Below are 26,504 nucleotides of genomic sequence, written 5' to 3' on the forward strand. Positions count from 1 at the left end.
CCTCCGCTTGGCGCAAAAGCGCGATTGAACCAATTGAATTTCTCAAAGTAAAATGTCAGAAAATTAGTAAATTACGCCTCACACACAACCTGCAGGCACGATAGCATCGGGTTTTAATTCCGATATAAGTGAAAAGATAATTCTGTTAGTCGGAAAATCACACAAATCCCCTTTCTAGCTGCCGTTTTGTCGGTGAGCACGCCACGAAAAATTCCGGCCAACTAGAGGCTTTGCTGTAAAGAAGAAATGAGAGCAAAACGAAGCGAATCCATTGCCACACACTGTAAGCGGCTTATAATGAATATGTACAGTGGTTCGTTTGCATCAGTAGTATTTTTTCCAGAAAGAAAGGACAGAAAAATAAAATGAACTAACTAAACTTCCGCCCTTCTTTTGTCGACACAATATCAGTGGCCGGCCATCGTAAGCAATGTTTGGTTGTACTTTTCCAAATTTCGCTTTTCGCGTAACTCAGCAAAGATGAGGCGATTTTAGTTGATAGTATAGACACACTCGGAATGCGTGTTCGTTAGGCTTCCGGTGACACGTCACTGGTGCGTTCAGGCGTCAAAATCCTGCACCAAGCTCTGCCGTGTGTTACCTTCGAAGTCTTGGGAATTATTTGTGGGTGCAGGTGTCGTGCGCGACACCTTCGCCGCACACGATTTATGGTTTTAGCGACGGCGGCGAGGTAACGACATAAGAACACCCGCAGACATGTTACACATACTTTAGTTTGTGAGGAAGCGGCGCGTTAACAATAAGTAGTAGTTGTTTGGACACAGCCGGAAAGGTCATTTGTCTTCTCTGCAGCATCGTTAAAGAGGGCAAAAGAGATGGTGATTAATCGTTCTGACCGTGCAGCGCAATTCGAGAGGGCACGGACACCGATGTCAGCCTCCGCCTTTTACATTTGCCGGTCACACTGTGGCCGTCAAGACGGACGGGCCTGACGGCACCAAAAGCGACGCTCCGGGGTCTAAGACGCAGCAGCACGCGCATTTTCAGAAAACTGGAGCAGAACGAAACAAAGTCGGACTTCGCTGTGAAGTTCGACTGTGTGCGAGGAAGGAAGTTCCGAGTTCCCGCAGCAAATTCGCAGCGGTATATATATATATATATATATATATACACACAGAAGATCGGCTGTGGCCAGCGCCCCATTTATTTCAGCCGCGTTTGTGACAACGCTGCACACCAGCGCGACCATTTGCGTCGGCCACGAAATATTGAAAGACTCGCAGCGTGGCCTACGTAGAATTCCTTGAACTCTCTTGCCTCCCACACACTTCCTTCATTTTTTAGGTTTCCAGAAAGCGCAGACAAGCGAGTACCAGCAACTTCGCGAACGCCTGCACAACAGGAACAACAACAACGATAACGACAGACACATTCCGGTGTTGCTTTGCTTTGCTGGGAGTAAGGAGTGAAAAAAGAAAGAAAATGTTTAAGTGATATTGAGAGAAAGCTGGAGAAAAAGATGGGGGGGGGGGGGGGGGGGGCGAATATCCGCGGTCCCAATTCCATGCGACGCGTTTCGCCATTTCCAGAAACACACTGCGTCTTCGTAGCTGCATACCCGACCAGTTCGCATACAGAGACTTCGACGCGCGCATATATAGTCGTGAGCGCGCATATACCCAACAAGCGGGCAATCCGAGGCGCGGGTCGATCACACGCCGCAGCTCCCTTGTTTTCCCTTCGCGTTCCTTATTTTTTCTTTTCTGTCCGGCGCCATCGTTCCCCGACCTCTTGCCGTTTCCTTGTTTTCTTTGTTCCTCGCTTGCATTAGAGAGATGGAGAAGAAAAGAGAAGAAAAACAGCCCAGTTGAGGCAAACTTCCTCGAGGAAGCTGGCGGACTCGACGCTTCCGCACACTTCTCGATATTTGGGGACGCGAACGTTCCCGTCCAACCCACCCCCGGGAGATGGTTCCCTCTATTTTTGTTTCCCGTCGACGCTCCTGGCGCCTCGTTCATTCCCGTCGGCTGCTCTCTTCATTTTCATATTTATTGACGGCGGAAAAGTCGTATTTGCACCGTTCTCCATTTGCTTGTTTTGTTTAAGCCTATAAGAATTCTGTTAAGTTCGAAATGCATACCTATGGTGCAGTTTGCTTCTTTGTAATATTCTACACAAAGCGCTAGTAATACCTGCTGCAGTATGCAACAAAGAATACATGGAACTTAAAACCAGATAGATGGATGTTTTCCTTTTCTTGGTCTGTCGTCTGCTACATTTATGACGGCGCTCGGTATACGAGGCGCGCAGCGCGAGGACAGCTGAACGTCGCATTTGTTGCAGTGCGGCGCCGCAAACAGCTGCAGACGCCACAAGAGAAAATCTAACGGAATGCTTTCTATTGTTCCCTTTTCGCGATGATTTCGTATGCTTAAGAACGTGTACGGAACGCAACCGGTTCGTTTTAAGAGGCACTCCCCTTTTCACATCGCTCCCTCTAAACTCCTCAGTTGATGTTCGCCTCGATGTCAGTGAGGAAAACTTGAAGATGTGGTGGATGTTGCGAAGTCACATTACGATAGGCAAGGCTGTGACGCTGATTGCAAAGTGGTTAACTGTTTATTAATATAGAATAGACAAGCGCTTGAATGGAAACTATCTACACGGGCATCAAACTACAAATCAAAAGTTAGAATTTTGGTCTTCTTTCTCTTAGGCGAATCTCCACCGAATCCCCCTCCGACGGCCCTGCACGTACCCAAAAGCATCCGCAACATGCCCCTCGCACCATCGTTCGTCCACTCGCACTGCGGGGCTCCACGATTACACTATCCGGAGTTCCAATATGTCAAGGCCGTTGCCACAAATCCTTTGCAGTGCAACGAGTCTCTTGTCTCGCAACCTCGCAAGACGCACTTCCCCAAAGAAAACACTTCCACGCCCCGTTGGGGCATCTTTGCGGAATGTCTCGGCATGGTGCGGTTCAGCGGCGAGGGGTTGACTTCAAAGCCACGGCACTGCTTCTGCGAACCAACTGGCGGAATCTCCGGGACTCACCGTCAACTCGCTTACGCGCTCTTCGTAAACCGCGGATCCCCCAGCCCCGATGGCTATAACTTCCGCCGCCGTCTTGGTGTCGAACTCTCTTTTGACCACCCCGCTTGACCCTTGCATGTAGCCGCCCGCACAAACAACGCTGAACTCCACTTCATTTTTCTTTTCATTTAGGCAAAATGCTTTCCTCAAACTAGAAGGATCCCAGGTCGAAGACCTATGGAAAGCGTAGCGGTAATTATATGGGTCCTAGATAAATAAGGCAGGGAGGGGCAGCAAACTTGCTGGCTACTGTCGAGCCATGCCGGACTCGTGTTGACACTTCGGACAATTTATGTCCAATGAGAATTAGCAAGCACGACTTCTCCAAAGAGATGCTAAAGGGAAATATTATTTGAGCTGCATTAGTAAACCAGCCTTCTACAAAAGACCAGCAAAGCTACCGTGAGGAGAGGCTCGGCAAGCCAGAAAAGGCACAACAAAAGACGGCGCAGCCGGTGACGTCGCCCCGGAATTGCCGCACCAGCTCTCCACGACATCATATATGCTGACAGCGTCTGCTAGAGCCTAGTCAAATCGTTATCGCTAGAGGTGCAGGTAAACGGTATCCCGAAAGAACCAAATAATGAGTTTTCAAAAAATTTTACTGCTCTACAGTGGCCCAAATACAAAGAAAGTGCTTTGAAATGCACGAAATCTTTAAAATAGAGTTTTGCCTGTTCTTCTCTTCTTAATGAATCTATTCACACGAAAGTAACTAAAATGAAGTTTTTAAATGTTCATTTGCGAGTCTAAACTGACTCAAACTGTTTATCGCTTCGATAGCCTGAAGAGTTCCATCCACTTTTGTACATTGTAGGTCTCGCTTTCTTTCGCCTTCCACTTTAGCGAGCATTAATTTATTTTTCACTGAAACGGCTGCACGCATGATATCGCCAGAATAGGAAGGACGCGCTGTGTTGCTATTACTACACTCTGTCGTCATAGAAACGTCAGTAACCATGTACCAGCGCTGCCGAAACGATGGGGCGCGACGTGGCGCTTCCTTGCCGCGTTGTTCCCGATTGAGCAAGATATCACGTGATGCCGTCTCCTGTACTGCGAGTCTGTCCGTGTCGCTGCCACACGCCCTCTTCTATACGCTGCCTTTTCATTCTCTGAACGCGTCACAGTGATGTTCTTGGTCCTCTTCATTTCCGTCTGACGCTGCTACTGTTTTCGTACACAAAAAATAAGCAAGAAAAAAAAATGCTGTTACCAAAGAGGTGCGAAAAAAGGGGAAGGATGAAAAGACGTGTGCTGTAGATATCTCAGCTTTTTTCACTTCTAGCCCGCAGCGTCTCCTTCGATTTCCCCCAACGGGAAGGATGCACATCAAGATTCTTCTAACTGCGTGCCTTTGGTCCCTTCGGATTTCGATGGCTACTGGCCCGGCTGTGTATTTAGTTTTCTTTTCTTCTCCCGTAAGTGTCGGTTTCGATGGTGAAGTTGGCAAAAGAATCCGTCGCTTACGTCCAACGGACGCACAGAAAGTGTAAAAAAGAAAAGAAACGAAAAAGCAAGCACGAAAGGAATAAACGTTCCATCAGCAGATGTGTAGCATTGTATATATACAGGCGGGCTCCTGGGTCAAAGTGCCGCGAACTCCAAGCTCGCATCTTCGTGCGATGCGGCAGCGTAAAAGGAAGAAAGTTTTCCTTCTGCCGTTCGTTGGAATTCTTTCTCGGTGGCCCTATTTTGCGACGGCATTGCTGTCCGCAGCGCTCCCACGCAACATCTTATGCGATTTTTGTCGTAGTATACGCTGGACTTCGCGTGCTTCCTTTGCAGCACTTCCCGTGCGCGAACAGATATTTCACGAACCTCCGCCCACTGCATGCCCATGACTCGCCGAGGAGGCGACCGCGGACAGCGGCAGAACGATTGTTGCGCGTTGACGCAGGCTTGTCCTTGACTTTGTGTTCAGCTGAGCGACCATATAGGGACATTTTTAGACGTCGCAATGAGCCGATAGCATAAAATGCTCTGTATTAACAAAGCAGCCCAACGTCATTTCGTCGCACATGCGGGCCTCCAAACGCATGCGCGCTGACTGCCTTTCTACTTTCCAGAGCGCGAGTACAGTTATGCTTCAAGAGACCGTCACTGAGGCAACAAAGGTCGATTAATTAGCAGATCTTTCTAAAATTCTTTCAACATTCGACAGCCATTAGGGCTACGTTGTGGAAGCTTTCGAGGCATCTGTAAGAGGTGTCGTCATCATGTTTTCTTATTGGCACCAGAAGTCGCCATGTAAACTCCGCTTGTCCCTGACTGGTGAGCCGTCGTAGTTGGCACTTCAAGAGTGGTTGCCGTTGGACTATATCGTATCTACATGGTTATTTAGAAAGAGTGCAGCGCAAATTAGCGGGACAAGGAAGAGAGTAGAACTATCGCTGTTGCGTCCGAGATCGAGGGCCTGCTCTTCTCTTTTCTTGTGATATACTGTGGGCATCTGGCTTTTGTGTGGTTCCGCATCGTGGGAGCGCTGGCGTTGATGGTGAGCCCCAGATGAAGATGCCAGAGGCTGGGACCCAAGTACGCTGCTGCTACTTCCAACAAAATATGATTTCGATAGGCGACACGTTTATACACGAGCTCAGCAACACAAATAGAAATTAAGCAACCAATGGAAACAAGGTAAGACGAGTGACCCCACACGTAGCCTTGCAGAGTTCAATAAAGTCAGTTCACTTGGTTCAGACCAACCAGCCAGACATCCGTGTAGCAGGAGCCAGCGTCTCGCTATCATCAAGGGATTCCTTTAGCGGCCGTCAAATGACAGCTGCGCAAGTGTACTCCTCAAGGTACGCATCCAAGTTATTCACCCAGCGAGACCCGTAGGTTACGCACACTTAATTTTAGAAGTGTTGGAATTCAAAGCACACATGGAAGCATTAACTGATCCGCGGTCGAGATAAGCAACATACGTTTAGAGTATCAACTTTTAAAAGGGAAGGAAGATACTGATACAGCCGGAGTTGTTACATGCATAGGTAACTGCACAATACAGAGACAGAGTTTCGGCGAAGAGAAGGTCAAGGAGAAATAGGCAATATGCCACATTGCTACAGGTGTAGTAAGATGTGATTGGCTCAAGCGGGCTAGATGAATATTTGTCGCCGTCCCCTTTCAAAGGCGATGCCGATGGAAATAATCTTTCTCCGAAGCAGGCAAGATATCCATGAATTCGAGTTGTGTCACTCAAACCAAGGAAGTGCAGTTCCGACTCCCAGGAATGCACCATACGCAATAGGCCGTGATTAGGTAGAAAGACGGAAGCGTGCACCTTCAGTGTATTTTCGTTACCGGCGATTTCTTATAATTCAGCTCCTCTGGAAGCCACACAAAGTTCCGAACAGCAAACTCAGGCGACTGCGCCCAAACGATCTATGCACGCCTTCCTTAACTGCAAGTTCTCCACGGCGCGTTGTCCTCGTCCACCGCTTTACGCTTATTAAGCTAACCACCCTAGCTAAGCTTTGCCTGCACCCACTAGTAGTCGCCTGCATCGCCTGCAGTCTGGCAAATCTACAAGATTTGCCAGAAGGATCGACATTTGGGCGAGTTGGTACTGGTTGAACATCTTGAAGGGGCAGCGCGAAAAAACGAAGACAGAAGGCAGGAACACACAGGACAGCGCTGAACTCACAACTAACTTTATTCGAAGGCATGCACACACTTATGTACACAACCCATAGCCACGTGCTCTCCCATCCATGGCGTCAGTATCAGTGCGCAGGAAAAAAAAAAAAAAAAGAAAAAATTGCCAGACTGACCCAACATGGCGCGGCCTCTGCGCATGGCCAGAATACTGAGTGAAGGCGGTGGCGGCTTAAACCGGCGGGCGCGTTCATCACACAGGCACCTCTGATATTGCGCCAGCCACGATTGAGATAGCTTGAGTTTTACGCCGTGTGTCATGTATCGCGCTCAAAATTTGACTACGCTGACTGCCGCTGAAAGACTCCTGAAATAGTCTCCGTCGTACTTGTCTACGCAGTTAGGCCTAATGAACTGTCCGCAGTGCCGGCAAAGATAAATCCACCTGGCTCAAGCTATATCTTTCGACACACTGGATATCGAGCTAAAACAAGGCTACGGCTTTCTTCAGCGAAGCAGGGGGTGAAGTGCGCCCACCGTGCGTCAGGGAAAGTTTACGCATGCCAAAAATTCTGGGGCGAGGAGAGAGCTTCCTCCCTCGCAATGGTGAGAGTGCGCATAAGTGCCAGTCTGGACACCGCCGATCGTGACGCTCGCGCCATCTGGCGTGACCACATGCGCGCAAGGAGCGCCCTCTCGCAGGCAGCCTCACACGACGGCAGGTCATGGCGGCGCCACCGTGGCTCGTGCCGTCAGGGGCGCAAGAGAACGGCGTGCGCCGCTAGATGCGCGCTTCGTTCTCGCAGTGCTTTTTCATCCGCTGTCTTTCGCCGGCTTCTTTCCTGCCTAGCCCTGAGAGCCGGAGCATCCCACGAGCATATAAACGCGTACACGCCAACACTCCTCCCCTCCTTCACCCTCTTCTTTCTCTGAACCCACCGGGGCTGACTCTCGGCGGGGTTCCCGATATAGAAACCCCGAGCAGCGGGTGGGGGTCGTCCCTTCCCCGGTGCCCGCGCAGCATCGAGCATTGCCAGCCCATGACGCGAGCTCGAACCAAACGGTTTTCTTTCGCTGAGCCACGGGGAAAGGGGGATGAGAAAGGAGGAATCTTGCCGAGGCGCGCTTTTCTTTTTTTGTGCCTGCCTTTCCAGCTCCTTCCTTCCTTCGCGAACACTCATGGTGCCCCCCCCAGCGGATTGCGTAGTGACGTTAGTATAAGCCTACTGCCACGACGGGAGCAAGAAGGCCGCGTTCACATCCCATCCTCGTGCGTGGATTAACGGACGCTACCGCTGCGCCCTGCTGGATCGTGTTGTGTGTGTGCTCGCGGGTTTCGCCTAATCTCCCCGGGTGGACGTCGCGTCGACCGCCGGACGGTAGCCTGAAACAACGAGGCTGCTGCGTCGTTCCTCTCGTGAGAGCTCGGTCATTGCCGCAATAGCTGAACCATCGTTGCAACGACGAAGAGCCCGTGCGTTTCTTGCGAGGCACTTCCTCCCTTTATTCGAGATCCCAGATATTCGTGCCTTCCATTGGCTTGCTGGCAACAATTAGGAATTCGCTCGAGTGCTACGGACATTCCATTTCTGTGCCTTCAACATAGCCTTTGTGCGTGACCTGTTCAAAGACTGTCTTCAGTGGCATTAATCAGCAGTTCTCAGAGTGGCTTTTCAAGTTTGTAGACCTTGTGTGTATTGCCGGTCAAGTGTGGAATATAAGACAAGTTTGTTATCAGAACTTCTGCTTGTGAGCCTTACGTTCAACATTTCAAGTGCATCATTTCAACGGGGCAGTGGCAATTGTGGTTGTGTATCTGAGGAGCCCACGCTGTGACTGTCAAGAGGATCACTCCATTGTTAGATACCACACAACTTCCCAATGTATTTGTATCACCGACGATTATAAAGATCCATCACCTGGCCTGGTGACTGCAAGGCAGCTTCCTCCGGTGAAATTCGGTTGAGCTGACTGAAATAGAAAGGTGTCACTGTGATGTGGCACATTGAGTGATTAGCACTGCACACTGTCACGTGATCACCATTACGTAGAGTGCTAGTGAAAGTGGCTGGGCTGTGGTGTTGGTTCAGAAAACAAGGCTGACGAAAACCTTGACCAGTGATTTTGCCCGCAGAGAAGTGTCTCACCAAGAAAAACGGATAGCCTCGTCTACTGTACCTTGTATAACAGCAATTTATTTTGGCCACAATACTCCTCTGCAAGGTAAACCTGTTGAAAGAAACACAACAATCGCATGCCATGCATGTGCAGTGTGTGCCAACTCCATTTGCTTCTCTTCATGTGCAGATGGATGGCAGAAAGGAAAACGAGTTTTTCTTCCTTGTTCAAGCTCATGTGAAGAGCTTTCTGCACAGCTGAAAGTGCAAGAAATCTTTTTTTTTACATTACCTAACGTATGCTTGTGAATTGGAGGCCTGAAGTACTCGCTCGTAGGCTAAAGCAAGACAACAATTGTGCATCTGTGGACGGCAAGCTCCAACAGATTATATCTTGAGATTTACAGCAAGTATTTATGCATTGGTGTTTTTGTGATTCAAGTGCAGTTTCTGCTCGTGTGTTTCTGTGGTGCTACCCTCAGTGTGGTCCTAGCACACCCGACATGAGCTTGCCAACCACCCAATGAACCTGTGCTAAAGAGAGCTTCAGTTACACGCTCCCTGGATGATGAGAGCCTGAGCCCCTCAAGAAAAGCTGGTGACAAGAGCAGCTAGATTGATAGGCAATTGTTTGTGACTAAGCAGCTGCTCTGAAAAGGACGACACATAAGGTGTAGGCTCATCGTGCAGCATACTTTGGAAGCAAAGTGCCACTTGTCTCCAAGATTGCGGTGTTTGTCCAAGTTGGACAGGCAGCTGTTGACGTTGTTGCATATTAACTTTTCATCAAAAAAAATTGCAAGAGCTTTGTGATAGTTCCGAACCTAATCAGCTTTGAACAAGCAGACTTTCTGGCCACGAAAGTGAGATTGTACCTGGAAAGCAGATTGAAGAGTTTTCTCATACTCTTTCCTCTTCGGCGGGCATTAGTGTATGTATCTTTGATCATTCAGAACAACCACCTAACCTGCTGAAAACCTGGAACAAATCTGCAGTGACAGATATTGAGAACTGAAACCACATCTGAAAGTGTGAGACGCTGTGAACCTCGTGATATCATCATCGCCAATTGTGGAGGGTGAAGTGGTAGCAAATACAGACTACAACATGGCATCAACTACAACTGATGGATCACTTACGGGTGCCCACATGGCTGCAGCAGCGGCTGCAGCAGCCGCAACACCGGCTACAACTCCGACTGCACTGCAGTTGGCTTTGGATCCCACGCTGCAGATGTTCCCAAGACTAATTGACCGGCAGACCATGAATCTTTTTGGATTTCCAGCCATCATGCAACAGGTAACGGCCAGGTACTTGGATACGGTTAATGTTCACAAGCAGCATACTTCAAAACTTAACACGTTCAGCTATTGCTTAAATTACATTTATATTATAAGATGCTTTTGGTGTAGTTAGGTTCCTATATGAGATGCTAGTATAAAGTTTTAAAGTTCAAAGGCAGCCGAGAGCTTATTTCTGTGCAAATTGGGAACGACTGAGGATATTATACCTTAAGTTTTAGTTTATTGTCCACAGACAATGCATTCCTCAGTCTGATGTTGGTACAAGACACAGGGGCTTAACACTGTTACATATGGCCTGCATTTGATGTCAGTAACAATTGCTGTACAGTACCCCTGGAAATAGTCTGGAGATATGTAGATTGTATTAAGGGCACAGCTTTGTGCCATGATGGCAGTTCTTCAAGGTAGCAGTCTGTGAGAATGTCAGTGCTGGTATAGACAACTTATAACCAGCTGGACGCATTCTCAGCAGCATTACGGCGGTACCCTGTATAATGTAGCGACTTGATTGCAGGTCTTCTGATACTATTTTTAATAGAGGGTGTTTAAAAGCAGACTCTGTGCATTGTCATGCAGTGACCTGAAAGTACCACAAAAGATTTTGGATACCTTTTGTGAACCGATGGGCTGTGTGCTCAGCTATGTCATGCCAGGTTACACGGTCTCAGAAACTGTTATTCTGCTCAAAGAGGAAGCAAGTGGAGCCCTTGTTCTGACTGAAATATGCCTCATACACTTTTCTGAGAGGTGCTGTTGAATGTTGTGCCCAATGGTAGGCATGCTGCCACACTGTAGTCCTCGCACCATAATTCCCAAAAGTACTGTTTTTGCTTCAGGCAGCATAAATAGCCATAACTGGGCTTTTATTTTATAATGGTCCTGTTCAACAATATATTTCACATTATTGTGATAAGTATGTCTTGCCGAAGCCTATGAACATGAAGTGCTCGAAATTTGTGCAAGTCATTACTGTTCCCACTATGTAGCTCAATCCCAGTGGAAATATTTTCACCAAACTGCAACAAAAACTGTAAAAGAAAATATTTTGCTTCGACGTGTGTTTGCAAGAGAATCTGTTATATGATTTGTATTTTGTGCAATCTGTTGGGCACGACATCCTTCAGCACATTTTGTCACTTGATTGCATAAAGAGGGTATACCATACATAAATCTCTAAATGCGTAATTTATTTCATGTAAGCAAATCACTGCTGTACTTAAAGTTGCTGATTGAACTTGTAGCCCAGAAAATAAATGCAGTCAGCAACTACTGGCAACAGTCACTGGGGAGTAAAGCTAAAGTGCCAAATATCAGCAACTTGCCTTCTCACTTACTTGCTGCTGTTGCTCTTCACTATTCCTTGTTGTTTGCGATAATGAATAGGCTTTCTTCATTACTGCTAGACACTAGCAAATGTGCTTGATTTGCGCACGTAAAGAAAGAAATAACAGTATCACTTGTGCACTGTTCTTTCGTGTGCTGCTTCCAGTGGCTGTATAAGTGTGCTCTGCTTGGCTATTTTAAGACAGCCGGCAACAGCTGTGCTTGATCAGCACATGGAGAAAGGAGAAAAAAAAAAAAAGAACACAAGGTGCTGACGTAGGAGGAGAGGGAATGAGCTGCTCACAGAGCCATGACTTTAGTTCATGCCTCCACACAACAGCAGCTTGGTACTGGTACATGAAAATGGCGGTGACAATTAAACGCAAAATACACATAAGACTATTCGCACTACACTTTATGCTATGAATACTGTATAGGAAGAACAGGGAAAAATGGAAATTAAAGACAGGGGGGGGGGGGGGGAATAAATGTCTGGTTGGATACTCTGTACTGGGGGAAGGGGTATATGTGTGTAGTCACTATGTACATACCTGCGAACGTCTATACATGCAACAGGGGGTGGAAGAGTAGCATGGACTTTTTTTAATGTCTGCCCTGACCACACACCCAATGTGCGTTGAATGCTTACATTATTAATGACGATTTACTTTTAGATGCAGCACAGAAGCAGCAGCAAATTTAGAATCAGAGAGACTGAACAGCAATACATTATTATTAGATCATAGTGACTTTTTCAGAGATTACATTGTTATCAACTGCGATTCCTTTAGGAACTTGTCTAAATAAACTTGCTCGAAGCAGCTACTCCCGTAACGTCCTTTCACCAACTTGCAAAGGTAGGCTCAGAGACCAACAAGCAGATCTTTGTCGCAAATGGCATTTTTTGTAAATCATGACGCAGCATTTGTAAAATCATAAACAGATCAAATTTGTAACCATTACATAAAATTAGGGAGAGTTGGCAAATATGTGTATACTGTACTACAACACCTCTGCCTTGCCACAACAACACTTTCAAGCCATAATTCCCTTTTTTAACGAAACATTTTGGCATAAGAAAAATAAGTAGAAGGAGATTCTTGTGTTAAAAATGTGTGGGCAGAACCTTTGGTAATGTGTCAGTGAAGAATATATTGAAAGAAAAGTAGCAGTCATTACACGAAAAGAAATTTGGCAGCTGGAACTAACATATGAACCAATGAAACAGGAACAAACAAGATGAGTGAGATTCACAGTTTTAGAAATAACAAGGGCATTTTGAATTGAAAGACCCATAAAAACAAATTTTTTTTTAACAAGTCAATGAATTAAATAAAGGGGCCATGACACCACATTGTTGCAATGCAATTCTTTATCTCATCATGTTCTCCCTCCAACAAACTGTGAAACTGAAATATAAGTGAATTTTGTGGTCTCAACTTTATTAAAACAAAGTTTTTCAATTTACCCGTGAATGCTTTGGTAACCTGGAATCACACATTTGGAGCTTCTGACGTCATAGGCTTGCCTGCTCTTAGCATCAACTGCTGTAGTTTCATTATCCACAATATGCTACTTTTGTTGCATATGGTGGATAACAGAACTACAAAACCTTATTTCCTATTCATGATGCACTTCTGGCACAATAATACAATGTTTGGTTGTGACTGCAGCGTCATAACCTGACCAAACAACTACAATACTTCAATAAGTCACAAGAGAGATTTCAGGGTGTATGCATGCACTAATTTTCATAGAATCCACAGACATAAAACATTTGCATTTTTAATAAGCTTGAATGTTGATGCACATGTGCATATGTAGATGGTCAGAAAATGACATATACTTACTAAAAGTGCCAAGGCAGAGTAGGCGTGGCACATTCTGTATTTAGATGACTGTAATGCGCACTTTCATCTGGAAAGAATCACTAAATTATGACATGCACGCTAGCATCAGTGTACAAAACCAAGACTACAATAGAAGGTGTCCAAATCTTGCATCCCTATCTTGAACGCCGTGCTTTTCCGAACTGTGGATGTTACAAGCACATGCAAGTGCCGGAAGTTTATTATCACCGCAGACCTTGAACAATGAAGACGAGCAATGCCCTGGTATACAGCCCAGATGCAATAAATTTGATTTTTTCCAAGTGAGAACAAATCGCTATTTCACTGTCATACCATGAAAATATCGAGATGGAACGATCAGGTTACTGCATTTTGCATTTTTCTAATTATGAAATATGGCATGCACATTACTACTGAAGGCACTGCATTTTTCATTTCACTCAGTGAAAAATCAAGTGTGTATTAGAAATAAGTTAATATGGTACTGGACATAAACTGCTTAATGCCTGTAGAATGAGTTGTGGTCTTGTAATGCAGCGGCTCTTCAGTCACACTGGCACAGTATGCAACATCAAAACTGGCTGTTCTGCCAGGGCTGTTGACAGCGACATGTTTATCATTTCACCATTTTCAAAGATAAATGTGGTGCATGCATTGCTCCCATGTCAGCTGTTGCATGACACGTACCTTTGGTAGGACACAGAACAGGAGCAGGTGAATTCCAGTGATCACTATTAAAAGTAAAGAAGCAGAAGACATATTACAAGCCAGCCAGATAAGTTTATGTATTCTTTTCCTTAAAGATTACCGTAAGAACACGCCTAAAATATGACATTCTTTTCCTTTAATTAGCGTTCCAAATTTTCACTTCGTACTATATGTGGATCCGAACAAAAATTTCAGTTAGAAATTTGGGCTAGAAGTTTTGGTTTCGTTTTTGCTGTGTGGCTATGACTTGACTTCGTTATTGCTGCGTGGCTATGGCTTGGTTTTGTTATTGCTGCGTGCCTACAGCATCGTTTCTTTATTGTTCAGTGCGCACCGTGGCAGCACATGTGCAAACCACACTTCGCGAAGTGCATCTTTTTTATTCCGCATTGAAGGACCAAGATGTCTGGACCACGAAAACAGTACTCGACTGCTTTCAAGAGAAAAGTTCTTTTAGCTGCACAGGACATCAGCAACCGTGCGGGCAGGAGGCAGTTTGGAGTCAACGAGGGAAGCCCTTTTCGCATGCAGCGGATTGCGAAGAAGCTTTTGCAGTGGGACATTCCCGGAAATCGAACTCGCCCTGATGAAGTTCGTACACCAACAGCAAGCCACGCATCTAGCTGTGAGCATGGAGCTTATGTAGGCAAAGGCTAAGGAGCTTGCAAGAGAAAAAGGGCTACCAAGCTCCGCCTTCAAAGCGAGCAAGCACTGGATTTATCGCTACATGTGCCGTGCTGGATTTTCCTTACGCCGCCGAACTTCGATTTCGCAAAAGCTGCCCGAATCGTTCAAAGAACTGCTTGTGGCTTTCTAGCACCACATTATTTCGCTGTGCAAGTCCAAGACCTTCCAGCCAAGGCAAATCGGCCATGCTGACCAAACACCAGTTTATCTGGACATGCCATCACCCCTCACCATGCACGAAAAGGGCTCTAAACAAGTTTATGCTGTCGTGCACGGCAGATGGACGCAAGCTCTCGCCCTATGTCGTCTTCAAGTGCAAGACAGTGCCTAAAGGTGAGGAGCTGCCAAAAAATGTGGTCTTGAGATGCCATGAGAAAGGCTGGATGAACGAGAATCTTGTGCTCGACTGGATAAAAACTCTGAATAAAGTCCGTCTGGTGTAGGCGGCCCTGCGCACTGTTGTCGTTCCCGTCCATCCTCGTGCTGGATGCATTTCGTTGCCATTTGGCCGACTCAGTGAAGGGGCTGTTGCGCGAATCCGGCATTGAACTCGTCGTTATCCCAGGTGGGATGATGTCTCAGCGGCAGCCTTTAGATGTTTGTGTGAACAAGCCGTTCAAGGACCGGTCAAGCAGTGTTACACAGATTGGATGCGCTCAGGTGAATCTGCAGTGATGCCGACTGGGCGGCTGAAGCGGGCTTCGCCAGCCACACTATGCAAGTGGATTGTGGACGCATGGGCCAGCATACCAGAGGACCTTGTGTGTCGCGCATCCAAGAAGTGCGGCATCTCGAACGTGCTTGATGGCACAGAGGACGAGTACCTCTTGGAAGATATGTCCGACAAAAGACTATCCGAAGAGAGTACAGCTGAGGAATACAGCGATTGAAGTGCGGAGTGCAATTTAAATAAATGTTTTCCTCGAGTTTTCCTGACTTGTATTATACGCGGATAAAACTTTTTCGCGTCCCAAAAGTGTCACCTCGTACTATATGTGGGTTCATATTATACGAGGGTTTTTACGGTAAACTGCAAGTGCCATTGAGCACTGTACTCCCTTAAACAACTCTTTCCGTCTGCATTCAATTTGCACCACCAGCACAATCAACATTCTTCTCCATCTCAATGCTTTAAGGTGCACCATTATTCCCTCCTTTAGTCTATTTTAGCATGATGACCGATGGCTAGCCGTTATTCCCGCAAATACAGTGCGTTTATTTTAGGCATGTAACGTCTCTGTGGGCTAGATTATGCATTCCACAGTCTCTTGTCTAGTCTGTTCATAGCCTTACGCATAAGACTTTGTCCATCCCCACACAATGAAATGATTAGTGAAGCGTGTTAATGTAGCACGTGGAATAAAGAAGTCACCCTAGTGGTGCTTCTTATGACTTGGAACAGTTAGGCACTATGCCATTTGGCAGCTAGGGTGTGTGAATATTCTTAATATAAATCAAGCACTCTTGTTTTTAATTTGAGTATTTGATTTGGGTAATTCATACATAAGAAAATATTTTAATATTCGTTTATGGCCGAATCTGGAGAGTTATGATGTCTAGTATAGTCAGTGAACCATGAAATAAGATGAATGCATGTAGTGCACTACATTTGCTTGAAGTGCCCATTGCATGTCAACCACAAACTATAAGTTTACCAAATTATATACAGCTCAGTTGAATAGATTTATGAATAGTCTGTATTAAAGGAAATAAAATCATTTGAGCCGCTATTCTTATTCACATAATTTTTTCAACGCAGATGCAGAAAGATGCTAATATTTGATTCAGTATTCAACCTTGCATTGTTCATATATCTGCATTTGATTCAATTTGTTAATTTCAGCATTCGAATTTGAATGCCACTATTGATAATAAATGATTCAAATATTTGTTGCATTGCTGAAGCTTGACCACAGACAAAAGAACACTTGTAGAAGCAACACGATGTCAGATGGTCAAAGGACTCTACAGCTTAGATTTGGTAATTTAAGTGCCTGCAGCAGACACTGCCCACCTCCACCCTTCGGGACCCATTGAGGCTGCAGAATCACAGAGCACTCATTAGTTGACAACGCTCCTGTGTCTGCAGTGACATCTGCTCCGAATGCTTTTAGAACCTCAATTAGCTTGAGCCAGTCTAATGAGTGCCTGTTGGCAAGGGACTGTGCTCGTCACCCTGGGGAGTTTAATCGAACAGAGTGCTCCAGGTGATCCTCTTCCAAAGTCTTGTCATCTGCTAATTAGAGCAGAATCTGCCATCGACAGCCAACTGTGCTCCCTCAAAGCTAAACATACAAAGGCACCCCCCATGGACACAGTGGGTCTGGTGGGATACCACACGTAGTTGCACTAAAAAAAATTAATTACATGTGACTTGCCAGAGATGCATGAAAAAGCAGCATATTATTTACTGAATTTTGTTGATTATAAAACATGCAAAGCAATGTTATGCTTAGCTATCAAATAAAAAGAAGCTTTTACAAAAAGGTAGAAACAGTGTAAAAGCTTCTGTAGTCCACATAATGATGCAGTGGTAGAGGTAAATGATAACTACCGATTTGTTTGACACATCTGCTGTGTGTGTTCACAAATATCAATCTGGATAATCCAGTGCTTAGCATTGTAACAACAGTTAGTACAAATGATTGTTTTGCAAAGCAAGTGAACATAGGGTTGGGCCATACCAACCCTATGTGCACTTGCTTTGTTACTTACACATCAGCGAGGGATTGATGCTTACTCAGGTTGAGAAGTAATCCCCCAACTGACTCGGACAAAATACTGTCTTAAGTAAGTTCTCTTTGTTCACACAAAGAACCTGAAAAGCTTGATGTGATCTTTTGAATTACGATTTAACGAAACGTCATAGGATAATGTTTTGCCATCGACTAGCACAAGGACTTATTGTGACTATTATGAAACACTGTGCGATGGTTTATGTCAGTGTATAGATTTTCCATTGGGTTCAGTATACAGATGGCCAACTGCATGCTTGATGAGAAATGAACTTTGTTCTGCTGCTGAAAAGGTGGTCTAGGATACATCAGTCACTTTCACAAAAGCATGGCAGAAACTGCCACTGCTCAAATAGTTTCTAAGAGCAGTTCTGCATAAGTGGTTTGCCGATTTTGTAGAACTAATAAGCTAAATGCCTAACTAGTATTTCGAGCAAAAGTCGCCACATTGTAGTTAGCAATAAACAATGCCCCAGTAAAAAAAATTTATTCCAGGGTTTTGGGGGCCGAAATCACAATATGATTATGAGGCACGCCGTAGTGGAGGACTCCAGTTTAATTTTGCCCACCTGGTGTTCTTTAATGTGCACCCAATGCACAGGCATTCTTGCATTTCACCCCATCAAAATGCGGCTGCTGCGACTGGGATTTGATCTCGCACATTCAGCCATAGCAGTCTAATGCCAAATCCACTACACCACCATGGCAGGTAACACTTCACTGAAATGTTGCCATTATGCAACACTTTATTACAAGTGCAGTCTTGCATGCTCTTTTCAGCAGCAAACTGTTAGCTAAAAGGAGGATGTTGATATCCTGTTTTGTATGATCAGTTTAACGATACAGCCATTCTCTGGCCTGAGCAAACAAGAACGCCATATAAGGCTTCACGAAAACAAGTACATTGGATGTTTTTCGGTGCTGCATGCAACTTTCTTATTGATGTAATTGCTGTTTACAAACAACGGAAAAGTAACCTAGAAATGACATGTAGATAGCTATATAGCTTAGAAAAACTAGGTGCTAAGGAAGGCACTTGGTTTCATATATACTGAACCCTATTATACTGGCATTTTCTTAGTTGATTGTGACTAGGACCACTTATATAGTGGCTTAAGAAAAAGGCAACAGTTGTTCATCCAATGAATGCCTAAGCTGTTGTTCTACAGTTATACATGCGACACTGTAGCATCTGTTTCACTGCATATGCGACATGGTTCCAGATCCGAAGGGCCTGAGGCTCTGGATGAGGCATTTATTGTAGGTTTCAGATATGCCCCTAGCAAAATAATTTTTGTTGCCACACGCTAGTGGTGGCATGGCACAGTGGTAGGCGGAACGCGTGCGACCCGGATGCCAGGAGCACATAACTCACTTTACACTTTGTGAGCTTCTGCCCCCGACCGCATTTGTTTTCCCCACGAGGAAAATAGTCTCAAGGGCTGTACGGATGGCTGCAGACACCCAGAGCCCGCCACGTGGAGGATGTTTAGTGCGAGAAAACGCAGTAGGCAACTGGGTGCAGCCGGGATATAACTCCGGCCGGCAGACGCGCTGCTTCCAGTAAATCTAGTTTGCCACACTAACCGGGAGGAAAACAGTAGGAATAATGCAGGCAGGTTGTTTCCTAGGCGGATGCAGAGGGAGCGTGCTGCAGGACCGTTCGTGGGTTGTGGCAGGGGTGGCCGAGAGCACAGCTCAACTCGATCAGTCCATTTGCGCACCGCAGCGCCCAGCAGGGGGTGCCGCAAGCTCTGCCCACGATGAACTAACCAAAGCTGTCTTTCTTTCGCGTTTGCAACGGGCCAAGCTGCCGGGTATTCTGGGAGCCGGCCCACCAATCTGCATGCAGCGACGCTGTGCACGGGCCTTTTATACGCGCCCGCTAGCAACTAACGCCCCCCCCCCCCCCCCCCCCCCCCCCCGGCTCCCTGGGCCGCCAGCGTTTCGTTAATGAGCCGAGTCGTGCATTTGTTAGAGGTTCCAAGATGGCGGCGCGGAAGCGAGGGCGGGACTAGTGGAGAGTGGCTCGAGCATTTGAGCGGTGGTGCAGTTTCTTCTCCAGCGCGAGGCCATCGTAACGGCTGCCAGCGATGCGGGGGGCCTTCGTGATGAGTGCGCCGCTAGCTTTTATTAACTTTCCAGAAAACAATGCTCCTCGGCGCGCATCATTCAGTACCACAGCCTCAGGGCGTCACCTTTCCGCACGCATTGTGCGCATGCCAGAACACTGGAGATGTGCGCATCACGGACAGTCGGGAACGGCAGCAGCGCCGAGCTAGCGTGAACATTGGCGCGCGTGCTTAGAGAGCAAGCGCCCCCTCCGTTTCTTCCCCCTCCCAAAGAGAGAGAGAGAGGTGAATGTGGCGAGCGTTTTGCCGGGATGCTTTAATAACGACTTTTAGTCCGAAGGACGGTACAGAAAGAAAGAGGGGATAAATAAAGCAATGAAGAGATTGCGGCGCGAAATGAGAAATTCGCTATAAATATCATTATGAACGAAAAACCGTGCTCGTTCGGCGCCATCTTGCATTACTTTTCATTCGCAGACGGAGCGTCACTGCGCGGTGCTGCATCGTAAAACCGTGCGCCTAGCAGGACAATAACGTTTTGCTCCTCGATACTTTGGCATGAGCGAAAAGGAGATGAATGGAAAGAGGAAACCTTCATCCGTCGTTAATTTGTTTCGGTGTAGCGCTCCTAACGCGACGCCTGCGCGGAATAATGCTGGGGCGGAGGGCTTTTTCGTGAGCGCGGAAGTCCGCGGTGACCGTAATTATCGCTCGGTGACTGCCTCTATCGAGTCTCGGTCATTCGCATGGATCATCGGTGCATTACTGAGAGGCACAAAGCGGAGCGAAAAATAAAGAGAGCGCGCGGGCCACGCCATCGACGTCTAATTGCTAGTCCTGTAGCTGGCAACCCAGCTGACGGTCGCCCGAACGCATCCCGGGGCAGTATGCACGGACCCACCACCTTGCGGGGGTTCACTTTTGCGAACTTTGGCGTGACGTTGCGACGGGGTGGAGTGAATGCTTAGCAAGGCTAGACTCGCCTAGCGCCATGCTCCCATCCTTCAAGCCAGCAGGTCGTTAGCTCGATTCCCAGATCGGGCGCAGCATTGTGTTCTGTGTGCTTTCGTTTGCAGCTCTGACTTGCCTGATGATCGATGCCGGGTCATCACTGCACGAGATCCGCGCGTCCGGCGAGGCTTCAGGAGGTTCGCGAGTGCCCGACAGCACTTCGTTTGGAACGGGTCGGCTGCAACCACTTCATTCCTACAATGGCTACTCGACCATTCACCCTGAGAGAAGCACTTCTCTCTCTCTAAATGTGTTTCTTAGGTTTATATTAAATTTCCCCTTCAATGCAACAGCCACAATATAACAGTTGATATAACGTTTTTTTAAAGACTATGCAGCTTTTCTTTTTTTAAATAAAAGACGCTGTGAGCGTAGCGAACACGTCGCGTTTTGGTAGAGGAGTTCCTAGGCGAGGAGAACATACTTTGCTACTGTTAACGCGAATTTGAGAGACTAATTAACAAAAATTAATTCTGTTTTAGTGAGTGCCTTGGGTGTTCTTGTTTAAATTTTGGAGGCAGTCTAATTTTAATGCGTCCCCTTTTTTTTCATTATCTTCAACATCGCACACAGACATATTCGTAATCGAATTTCCACGCTCAATCCGAGCAATATCGGCACCAAACGCGCCGGAAGCTCAGAACAGGCAGCCCCGTTCTCATGTCAGACGGAAACGCCTCGTGACGAAAAGCGCGATCAAGTTTTAAACTGAACGTCGCGGCCAGGAGCGGCAGGTGCTGACACGGTACGTCTTGCCTGTCAAGTATCTTCCGCGATGTGCCGTGTCATTATTTGCCGTGACATGACATCATTCAAAGATCGTCACACTGTTTGTTACGAGGTGTTTACGCCTGACGTAGCAGCGGGGCGCGCCCGGTTTCTGCCTGGATTGAGCGTTGAAATTTGATTATCAATATCCTGAATTAGGTGCGATTTTGCACTCCCGTTATTATTATTATTATTATTATTGTTATCTAATTAGTAGGGCCTCTAAGGTACGAAAATAGTTTAACGAATTTTGTTAATCTTCTAAAACTCACATTACTACTGGCAAAGTAGGTCCGCTCCGCCTAGGAACTTCTCTACAAATCGCCACCTTCGCTACGCAATGCCTGCATATAAGCAAAGAATGCATCTACAATTACGATATTCCCTAATGCGAAATTTGAGCGCAGCTTTATATGTGTTTTCATTTGGCGATATATTGGCTAGCTACGACAATCTATCTCATGCGGCACGTTGCAAATGAAGCGAAGTACGGCGCGACTGCCGCGCGAATCTGGAGACTGCAAGAGCCAACGCATGGGTTACGCAGGCGAGATTCACAGCAGCCGCCGACAGAGCTCCCAGACAACGCGCTAAAGCACCGATGCGCGCCACTCTGGTGCCATCTCGCAGCCGTTGTCGCCGCACTACGCTTTTCTCGTCACGCTTTCGCCATACCCTCCTCCGCCTTCCGCGTCGTGGTTCCGCTGCACCCTCCTCTCCGCTTTCCTCCTCGCCTCTTTCCTCCCTCACTGCGCGCCGCGTTCGCTTTCATCTTCCGCTGTGCTCGTTCGCTCGGTTACGCCACCGTCGCTCGCCGCACGAACGGGCGCCTAAGAGCTGTGCTCTAAAACACGCTGCAAATGTAACGTATGCCTGTGCTTGTTATATGTTGTGCAGGATAGCTTCGTAATATGTTGTACGTGTACTTCCGTTTCCTCCACTCGTCTGCAAAAAAAAAAAAAAAAAAAAAAAAAAAAAAAGAAAAGAAACTTCTGTATGTTTTAATTCTCGGACAATTCGAAGTACTTCTATTTCCTTGTGTAACTGTGGATGTTTATTCTCCGTGGCTTCTTGGATGCATATGCAGAACTTTGTGTTCATGCTGACTGTATTAAGCGTTTTTCACCACATTTCGTGATTTCACTTTGTTTGCCAAGAGACGAAGAGCGTCCGGTGCCACTTAAAGGCGCCGACATGATGACATCAGATATCCGAGGCCACCTAAGCACATTTTATGAGCTGTGAATGCGACAGCATTAATGTCCAGTTGAACGGCGTTGAGCAGTCCTTCGAGTTTTGCGCTGCGAGTAATATGCCACAGCGGCACGTGCTGCCCGAGCCAACAAGCAGCAGAAACCTGGGGTGCCAACGCCGCATGCCACCGGCGCAGCGATGCCTTCCCTCACACAACACCTGGCGCGCTAGCGCTACAGCTAAATCGTCTAAATTTATTGAGGGGCTTCGGTGTGCCCTTCTCCCGCCCTGCTGCGTCGAAGAACACTCGTGCCGAGAGCGAGGGTGACGTGGTGTCGCCCGCTCACCCTGGCGTCACCCTTTCGCCCCCTCTGCTCCATTGAAGCACAGCTCGTGACGTGGCGTCGTAGCCAACGGGAATTTACGGGCCGTTTCGCTGCTACAGACGACAGACGCCGGATTCTTCGTTCAATGGGCCATTTGACGCTTTCGCATCAAAAAGAAAAAAAAAAGGCTAAATCGTCGGCTTGGCTCTGAATGTCGCAGGTCATGAGCGTCAAGAGGCGCATCTTGCCGACTACCAGGGTGCTATTCCAGACAGCGTCAAATTACGTCATGTTGTGAAATTCTGTAATGGCGGCATATTGAATCAACCAGAGAGGCTGCAGCAGCATTGTGCGCCAATAATAACTGACAATATGGCGGATTTGACAATAAAGACATACTAGAGGAAACTACAGGAACCGTAGCATGGCGGCCTAGCTTGCATGGGAATGATGGGATAGTACAGATTTACGTAAACTTCGTCCTTGTGGCCTCAAACGGCGGTATGACTGTAAATTGATTATAACGAAACTGCGTCATAAATGTAACCGTTCGCATTGCATATGCGCATACTTCTTTGCCTCACTTTGTTAAGAAAACTACGATTGCCAGGTAATTGGGAAAGATAAAAGGGTAGTACTGTAGTAGGTATAACTCAGCAAGAACATCTGAAGCCACAACCACGAAGGCATGCCAAATCCATGTGCAGCCATTCCTCTGATCGCTTAGCGTCGCTGAATGATTCTTACCCGACGCGGTGGCACAGTGGTTATGGCGTAGCGATGCTGCACTCGCGGTCGCTGGTTCGATGCCGGCCGTGGCGGCCGCATGTCGATGGGCGCGAAGTGCAAATACGCTCACGTACTTTAACTTAGGTGCACGTTGAAGAATCCAAGATATTCGAAAGTAATCCGGGGTATCCCACGCACTACGACGTGCCTCATAATCAGACGGTTATCTTGGCACGTAAAACCACACGATTGCAACACGAGTACCGTGGTCCACATTGTTGCCAAGGGGCATCCATTTTACTCGGTGACAACAGGAAATTCCAAAGGCCGGTATTAGAGCGCAGTCGTCGTGCCACACGAAGTGGGCGAGCCGCGGTCGAGCGCGATCACCAACACAGCGACGATATATAAACGCGCTCCATGAAGTGGTTGCCTAAAGGCCAAGAATGCGATGCTGCAGCATCGAGCAGCGCGATGAATTCACGGAGGTGATGCGTGATTAGCGTATGGCGCTTGCAGAAGGATATTCTTGTACGCCTTTGGACACGAAAAAATGATTGAAAGATCAAGCCTCGAAGGCGGTGCATGGAAGGGCTCTAGTCCTAACAAATTCGCCGACACGAAGCATTCTCAGAAGACACCTGTATGAGAATCTGATGATGATGAGAACTCTTATGATGCGAATGACATTTGTCAAGTTTTTTTTTTTTCTTTTCTTTTTTTTTTTTTTTTACAGTTATTCTGCAAGGCCTCTTTAGCTTATACTATAGGACATATTACAAGGCGCCAGGCGTTTATTTAGAAGGCTCTGCACTAAAGCACTGGATGGGGCAAGGCCACCAGGCCAAAAACAGTATACTCGTCTTCCTTCTCTTCCACCGCTCCTTCACCGCTCCTTCACTTTGTCTTCGTGTGTACCAACGCGCCGTTAGAATACAAGCCACCGGTACATAATCAAGCTCAGGTGGCACGCATGCACGCACACACCGGAAACATCCGTGTTACATTTAACGTGTCATATTCGAGCCCACACAACACGCGCAATCGTTGCTTGAAAACGAACTCACTGTCCCCTCAATATCGTTCGTGACTGTGCAGTCGGTCATCGTATTACTGAGCTCATGGGCGCGTCTAAATATGCATATACGAAGGGATTAAGGTCGAAAGTATTTAGCTGGAGTTTGAAACACTGCAACGATGCGACAGCACACACCCTGTAGTCTTCAACGCAATGCGTAACAACCTCACGCGGGAAACATGAAAGCATAACACAACAAGCACTCGTTGAGGCACACACTAGATTAAATAACATGCAGTCAGCTTGCTAAAGCAAGACAATCGGTAAAACCGACTGTGACTGATTACGTACTTCTTTATGACTGCAAACTTTTGAAACATATTGGTCAGTCCTTCACCGATTGCCTGTTATTTCGTTTTATAAACATTGCTTCCAACAACTGCTTCATGAGGGTGGCCCCGAACATGTACGTCGCCAGAACAGGCATCAGGAAAAAGGAAAGGGATTTCGCGCCCCTAAGCGACTCTCCGAAAAGTCAGCATGCGCTCAACGAAGTTGTCGTCACCCCCCATGCGTTCCCCAGGCTATCCCCAGCCCGCGGTTACTCTAGGCCCCGGCCTCTACCGGCTGCCGCTAGATCGTGAGCGCAGCGATCACTGGCCTCGGCGTGCCAAAGTCGCGAAACAATTGCAAGAGTGGCCGTAAAACGTAATGGAAGAAGAGTTCCTTCATCCAGAGCTTGGTGCGCGTTCTCGTGTCCCCGACCGTCCTAGTCGAGCGGGTGCTGTGTTCGACAGCGAGCGTGGAGAATCAGCACATGCGCTGCGCGCACAATGGCGCGACTCGGCGAACGTACGGGGCTTACCTCGCTCTCCTCGCTGAGGACATCAACTCCGACTGGGAAGGCATTGATGCTGCGATAAAGAGGATGTCCGTCCACGACGAGGTAAGTGCAGTTGCAGCGGCAATCGCGTTAACAAACGCACGGATCAAAACTCCGCGCACTGTTTGACAGTTATCGTTAGCGTTGTGACAAACGGACAAACGTTGGCGCCATAACTTCCATAAGTTCAACTCCTGCGGCGCCGAAAGCTGCAGGAGTGCCTGCTAATCCCTAGAGTACGGTCACTCCTTCGCTTGGGCTGCTTGGCGCGGTTCACAGAATATACGATATAACTAGGTTTGCTAAAACCGCCGTGGCAAGAGCACTGCTTTCCAAGTGGTGCGTACGGTCGTCGCTGATTGGTTCGTCTGAGAGGCGCTTTCTAGAAGAGCCCGAGATTTTCCGTATTTTGTTTCCTCGTCGAATATCTGATGTGCTCGTCAATAATGAAGCAAACATGCAGACGTTCTGTAGCACTTTAGCTACGAGGCTGTAGGTCCGCGTGAGTATAAATCACGAGTATAAGTGAAGCCGGTCTAGAACGTATGGCTCACCACCCACATAGGATAAATAACCACTACGCTACCTTATGATGTGTTGCAATATGTGATACCTGCTGGTTTCTCTGACCGCTACGGTAATGCTGCATAGTCAGGTCTACGTAGCTTTCTTTTCCGGGGTGGGTTTCGTTGTTCAGGCCATCGTTGGCCGTAACTGGCCAACGAAAGTAACTGGGGCCCGCGCCTTTGCCAAAATAGGTGCGCAACTGGGCGAAATAAGAGAGCTCGTCAACAGGGAAAAAAAAGAAAAAGCATTTACGTACGATTGTGTGCCTTTTGTTAGCGCCTGTTTTGACATTATATTGATTGCTTTGAGGAAGTGCTCGTGTCGCTATCATTCAGGTGCCTGCATCCCGTGCGCTGTAAATATGTGCATACGCCGACTAGTTTGATAACTATTGGCTCACAGTGGCGAACTTGTGCTCATTTACCTCGCGTGTTTGTATGATGCGTTGATTGTTTTGTTTATTTGATACGTTACCTTTTGTCATACGTTTTCAATATTTCATTGTCAAATGCCTAAAAGAAATGGCATGAGGAAATGAGCATCTCCGTCTCTCGG

At 47.1% G+C, this 26,504-nt stretch overlaps 1 long non-coding RNA gene across 1 annotated transcript; it reads right to left on the reverse strand.

Annotated features, from left to right (window-relative positions):
• Positions 1–13,250: 13,250 nt before the first annotated feature.
• Positions 13,251–25,617, reverse strand: LOC129383309 (uncharacterized). Its single transcript, XR_008611175.1, has 3 exons — positions 25,365–25,617; positions 13,939–13,982; positions 13,251–13,318 (listed from the first exon to the last, which is right to left on the reverse strand). It is a non-coding gene; the product is annotated as an uncharacterized lncRNA (long non-coding RNA).
• Between the last annotated feature and the right edge of the window lie 887 nt (positions 25,618–26,504).

This window comes from Dermacentor andersoni, chromosome 8 (genome assembly GCF_023375885.2).
Source record: "Dermacentor andersoni chromosome 8, qqDerAnde1_hic_scaffold, whole genome shotgun sequence".
Classification (NCBI taxonomy): Eukaryota; Metazoa; Arthropoda; class Arachnida; order Ixodida; family Ixodidae; genus Dermacentor; species Dermacentor andersoni.